This window comes from Empidonax traillii, unplaced genomic scaffold, assembly GCF_003031625.1.
Source record: "Empidonax traillii isolate 1590-97213 ecotype Southwest subspecies unplaced genomic scaffold, ASM303162v1 scaffold66:size1465758, whole genome shotgun sequence".
Lineage (NCBI taxonomy): Eukaryota > Metazoa > Chordata > Aves > Passeriformes > Tyrannidae > Empidonax > Empidonax traillii.
Window position 1 is genome coordinate 376,527 of NW_020955259.1, and position 6,569 is coordinate 383,095.

Genomic DNA, 6,569 nt, shown 5'->3' on the forward strand with positions numbered 1-6,569 from the left:
ACACAGTGTGCGCGGAACTGAGCCCACCCTTTAATCCTGAGGTTCATCTGCCGGGGCCAAGCACGCTTGGACGGTGGCAGTGAGGTCCTCAGGACGTAGATGGATTGCCTTACGGGCTAACGAGCTCCATCTGCCCGGGGAGGGGCCCCGACCGGGAATCGAACCCGGATCTCTGCAGTGACAGTGCAGCCTTCTTATGTAGCAAAGTGCTCAATGCCCTGGCAAGCAGTACTGCTGTGCATCTGCATAGGGTTTACTTATACCTGAGGATGCAGTGCCTGCCATTTGCTTGCCTTGTGGGTACAGTTCAGTGGAGGACAGCGTTTTTTTGAGTTACTAGGGTTGTGATAAAGCAGTGCTCTTCAGTCTTCCCTCAGTTCCCTCCCTGGAAAGTATCAGAGATCATTTAGGATGGGGCTTGCCAGCAGTGCTTCCCTCCCTGTCACTCCAAGGGTGACAAATGAAAAGCAGTGAGATGGTTACCTGGCACTTCAGCTCTGCTCTGTTGAACAGAGCAGTCTGCACAGTGACACAAACACTGGGACCAGCTGAATATCAAAGTGGGGCTGTATCCTGCAAATCGAGGGCTGGTTGAGTATCATCCAGGTTTTCCTGGCAGATTTGTCCCACTCTCTCTCATGGCTGTGCTGTCACATCTTCACTGCTGTTGGTATCTTATATTTGTCAGCAGATACTGTGATTACATCTCACATCACCTCGAAGGAAGAATGATCCCTGAATTACTGCTGGTGCAGAGCATCATGCAGGAAGGGGCTCTCGAGTGTAGCAGTGTCAGGCAGAGCTAGAACTGGTGCCTGGTAGATAATCCCAATTAAAAATTATGGCATGTGTCTTTAATGGGAGGAGTGATTAGCTACTGAAACAAATGACCAGTAGAACAGGCAGATTCTCTCTCTCAGTCATTTCTGCCTTAAAACCTGAGTTGGAAGAAGCAGTAGAAGAAGCTTTCTATAAAAGTTATTGGGTAGGTTCCTGCAAATCAGCTCATTAGAAAATTCCTTGGCAGGAGAGGGAAGGTTTGGCCATGCTCCCCACTGTGAGGTTGGGTTGTGTGGACACTGGGAGCCCACCTGTGCTGCTGGGGAGTGGGTGTGTGGAGCACAGACAAGAAGTAGCAGCCCGAAGCCCTGGAAGGACTGTGTAGTTGCACAGGACAGTGTCATTGCACAGGAGAGTGTAGTTGCCATGAGATGTTTTGTAAATCAGCCTTTTGTCATCTCTTTTGCATATCTCAATCAGGAATATCCTGTGTCAGATCATGTACATGGCTCAGAGCTGCAGGACTTTGTGAGCTTCTCCAGGGGAGAGGTTTACATCACTAGAGTTCTCACCTATAAGCTGGGGGCTTGTCCAGGCACAGGACCCAGCTGCTTTTCGGGAGGTGGGAATAAATGGCAGAGAAGTCTAAAGAAAAGCCCAAAAGGATCACCTGTTTTGGGGAGAGGAGGTCCCTACTGCAAGAGCAGGACCTGGAGCTGTAAGCTGTTTCCTTAGAGGCAGGTGGAGAGCAGAGCTGGGTGGCAAAACCACATCCCATCATGTGGTTTGTTAAGCAGCTTGTAGGGACTTTCAGCACAATGTGGGCTGGGCTGGGAGCCCCCACACTTTGAAGTGGGCGAGTGCACGGATTTTAAGATGTAAAACTCTGGTCCAGTCCTCCTAACCACCACCACCATCTTCCCTCCATCCAACTGGATGGTCCACTTCTCCCTGGCTTTCTCTGAACACCCATTCTGTGCTGTCTGGCTTCCCTGGGTAACTGCTGATTGCCTGCCTTGTCTGCTGGAGTTGAGCTAGCTAAGGGGTACGTCAGGCTGGTAATGCCTTTTGTGTGGGTGTGGCATCCTGATTCCTTGCACTGGTAGAAACCATCATATTAGTACTGCTTTAAGTTCTGCATTAGGGGAATTTTGCAAGGCAGCAAATCCTACGGGCTCAAAGTCATTCTCAAGCAGGCATGGTACAGGCTGCCTTCTTATATACTGCATGCCTTTGGTCTTGGATAATTTTGTGCCTGTCCTGAATTCCCAATATCTGGATTGAAGAGGTTGCTTACCTTACTTTTTTCCTCCCAATCAGGAGAATTAAAACTTTAGATCTTTTCACCAGTGCTGCAAGAGTAGCAACCTGTGAGGTCCTGTATGGATCTCAGCTGGTGTAGGGGAGCTATTGCCAGCAACTTAAAAGGAGAAGAAAAATCCAATTTAGGAGTATTAAAAAAAAAAAAAAGAAATCAACAACCTACAAGTCTTGATTAACACTTTATATTTTGAGGCCTAGATTTGATCATACTGCAACCATCTTGTCTGGAAGATGTTGGCTGAGCAAAATCCCAGCCAAAGTTAAATGCATTGCATTGCCTTGTGCAGTTCCCTGCCAAGGTAGGGAGTGAGCCCTGCATGCACAAGTGGAAGGGGCATGCTGGATGTACAGGGAACACATGGTGCAAGAGGCTGGAGTGTTACTGCTTCTGTAGGTTTGGGAAAGGTGGCTTTTCCTAGCCATCTTCCAGACAGGTGCTGTGTCATTGCAGCTTGGTGTCGGATCAGTAATCACTGTCCCTGGCAATGGAGCAGTGCTGACGTGCCTATGGTGGTGTGCGTGTGGTGTTGTGCGTGCTGGTTCACGTGGTGGAAACAGCAGCCCTGGGCTCATGGCTCAGCTTGTGGGATGTGGAGTAATGGCCAAAGCCCAGGCTGTGCTTCAGCCCTTTACATTACATCTCCCTGAATGGAAAAAGCATGGGTCTCTCTTTGCTAATATTAACATTTGGTATTATTATTATTATTATCCGCATCATTAAAACTATCATGGTTATTATATAAGCTGTGTTGCAAATATGAAGTTTATTATACAGTCACATAGTTATACTATAGCAGTCTCTGGATGTGATGTACCAAAACCCCTTTATGTTTCAACTGGGGTTGTGAATAAGTAGTCACAGCTACCAGTGCAATGACTTGTAATTTAACACCCAGATCAAAAGCTACGATACATCGTTTTGGAAATATTTAGTAATGTTTCCAGCCCTATTTAAATAGTAATGGGTTGTTTACTTTTGGTCTTCCTTCATAAGAGTAGGAAAGTCTGAAATAGATTTTCCCAGAAGTTCTCATGGGGGGAGCAAAGGCCAAGAGCTTCGTACTGTGGCACAGGCAACTGGGATATTGCTCAGGGATTTTAGATGATCATGTTTTCTGTTTGAATTGCTGAATCCTTTGATTTACAGGTATCTCACATTTGGTTCTGGTTCTTCTTAGCTTTTGGGGGTGGACAAAATTTTACATTTTTTTTAACTGTGAAAAAGACTGCTGTTAGATCATATAAAAATACTAACAAAAATGTGCATGTGTTTGGTGTTACAGAGGAAAATAATCAGCCTTGTTTACGAGCTGAGAGGTTGGACTGGAGATTGCAGAGGGTTCTTACCACCAGCACTTCTCTGTTTTTGTGGTAACCGAGGCAAAATTGAAAAGCTGAGCTTCAGGTCTGTGTTTGTGGAACAAGATGGAAGAAGGCCCAGCTTTCCTGAATACACAGGAAGAGTAAATAAATGTGATTAAGATAGGCAGGTTCAGAGGAGAAATTTGTCTTGAAAAGTTTTCCTTATTTTGGGTTGTTAGCAAGGAGACCCACCAGTTCTGCTTGTTATAAGTGGCTTGGAAAGATGATGCTTGGCCATGGGTAGGATTTGGGATCTTGGCAAGTCATTTCCCCCCTCCCCCACATTTCTTCTGTTTGACTCTCATCTGCAAACATATTGGGGCAGCCACTGCCTTTCATACGGTTGCTCACAGCATAGAACAGCAGAGCCCTAATGTCAGGTGAACCCTCAGAGCCTCACAGACATATTTGAGCTCCTGTACTTGATGTGATCAGAAATGGCATTATTGATGGCTTGTGTAAGTTGCTCTCTTTGAGGGGGAGGTCTGGTGGCTGCAACCAACACAACCAGACAGGAAAAAAGCTTTTGAAAACTTCCCACCAAGCAGCTATATGCTCCAAGTGCAAATCTTGAAGGTCTAGAAATAAGGCCTTCCTTAGCTCCTTAGTTTACTGTGGCGTGTAAACACGAGTACCTGCTTTTCATCTTTCACAGCACAGTCAATGACCATTCTTCATATGGAGGAGGAAAAGAAGAGGGAATTTTGCAGTGATTTATAATTTTAATTTTAAAGATAAGCATATTAAGTACAATCTACAAGTTACTACGTGGTACAACTATCTTTGAGGCAGGTTGTAGCTTGTTCAGAGCTCAGGATGTTACCATTAGCATAAGGCACAACATTATATTTTCTGGGGCTACAGCCTGTACCCCTTTGTTGATACCCACTGTCCCTACCTTCCTTGTAAATCTTGATGATCTGAGAGACTTCTAGCAAATACCTTATTTTGCAGCATGTTTTTAATAACTTTTAGTGAGTATTTTCCTTGAGTACTTTTGTGAGACAAATTAAATAGGATAAAATAAAGAGGATTTAAATTCTATCCACCCCTCTTGATTAACACCACCTCATAGTTTGCAGCAGTATGGGAAGCAAATGTATGTCAGGGATTCAACAACCTTCAGTCACTTGTCCTGATCTGTTAAGACTGGGACAGCTTACAGTTGGTCTTGCTAGTGCATTTCACCTCCTAATAATATTAGGAGTGATGTTCATAGTGATAAATACCTGTATCTTGTTCTGCTTAGAAAATTTGGATGCTGAGCAGTTAAAAATGTTGTCTCCACCATGGCAGCAGAAAGACAACTCAGGCTCATGAAGGTACCAGATGCCATCAGGGATGAGCCTACACATGGCATCCATGCTCTCTTGGAAGTCTTGAAGTCAGGGCTAAATCTGTTTAAGGCTTCCCTGAGGTGTGACAAAGCCTGTAGACCCATGGAATACTGCTTATAACATTAATATTTCATTTGAAGATATTCAGGGATTTCAGTGCCCATTAGAAGCAGCCAGTGTTGAGGCTGAACTCCTGCGGTTGCAGTTTCACTGGAGGCTTGGCCAGCAGAGCGGGTCTGTGCAGAGTCTCCTGACCTCCCTCCACAGTGGCAGGGCACAGTGGCACCAGAAGGATCTTGGAGTCATATCTGAGTCCTTTGAAGTGGCTGGTACCACAGGAGGAATGAAGAGATTGTCTTCTCCCACCAGTCTTGGCACTTGGGGCCATGCACTGGCACACAGTAGATGATCTGGTTGGGCAGCCCAGGCTCAGGTGGCCACAGTGTGAAGGTGATCTATAGATCTGCATAACCTCTTTGCACCCATCTGCTACCAGGGAGCCAAGTTCTTGAATGTTGTTGGCTCACTGAACAACAGGAACAGCTGTCTGAGCTCCAGCAACACTGACAAGCACAGGGAAGGGGTTGAAGAGCTGCTGCTGCCGTGCTGGCTCTGTGGCGGATGGTACTTGCCCACAGGTTGAGTCAGTGAGTTAGGAGCACTCCTGACTTTCTCCTGGTGATAAACTTTCCTCTTCTGGTGTTTCTGTCATCTCTGGCTGATTAGCAGGTCCAGCCCTGTCTTCAGAGGAAGAGTCCTGGACTTGGCCTTGACATTCATTTCACCTTGGCTTGACAACAGTAATGACATTCTTGAGTGGGGAGCCTGCAAACTAAGGGAGCTCCAACCCATCCAGAAAGCTGCAGCGCATCTCTGCTGCTGCATGTCTTTCTATGGTGGCTTCTGTTGGAAACACAGAGAAAGGTTTGAAGGCATTTGTTCTCTCTCTAATGGGCTCCTTGAATTGCCTCAGGTAGCAGGAAGACTGCTTAAAGCTTTGTGCCAAAGGCCATAGGAGCTTTCTGCAAGGAAATGAAGCTCTGCTCTCAGGGGGTCCAGTTTTGTGTAAACTGTGCAACTCCAGGAGATAAAGATCACTAAAAACCTCATCATGTTCTGCTCCAAGTTATGTTCAACCAAAGGTCCTTTTCTAAATATATAGCAATGATTATATGATGTTCAAAGACAGTTAAGGAACACACAAGCAGAACAAGACCCTCCACTTCTGGGTTGTAGGGAAGAAGAGAAAGGACATGTATCAGATGTTAGTTCATCACCTAATACAGTACCCAAAAGATAATCTGATGATGACTGCAGTGTTTAAACTGAGCATTGAGAAAAAATACATTTGACTTAAATTCCAGTTACCTGCAGTGATTTGAGCCTTTTAGGAGTATAAAAAAAAAGTTTAGAAATTGCAAAATTGAGGTATGTGCCCAGATATCTGCCTTGCCTTTCTTCACCCATTTCAAACTAGGTTTAATTAATATCAGAAATTTCTGTAGACTCAAGACTGTTTTGTAGCACCCTGTTATACCAGCAGGTCAAAGCAAGCTCATATTATCTAGCAGATGTGTTAAATGTTAAATTGCTATTTTTTAAAACTGTGTTGCCTCCTTTATCACTTGTGGATGGGCTCACAGATTCCAAATTAATTAATGTACAGTGCTTGATCTCCATCTGTTTTATATGTCCCAAAATGTGATATTTAAACAAACCAGCAGCTAGAAGAAGAATCATGATGGACATTGTGGCCATTTTAGTTAG

General features: G+C 45.0%; 1 long non-coding RNA gene across 1 annotated transcript in view; it reads left to right on the top strand.

Moving 5' to 3' along the window:
- LOC114055795 overlaps positions 1–4,084 on the top strand; it is a 6,368-nt gene extending 2,284 nt beyond the window's left edge. Inside the window, exons 2-3 of the long non-coding RNA XR_003570831.1 lie at positions 1,261–1,402; positions 3,387–4,084. This is a non-coding gene — a long non-coding RNA (uncharacterized LOC114055795). The remainder of the gene's footprint in view (positions 1–1,260; positions 1,403–3,386) is intronic.
- Positions 4,085–6,569: the final 2,485 nt, after the last annotated feature.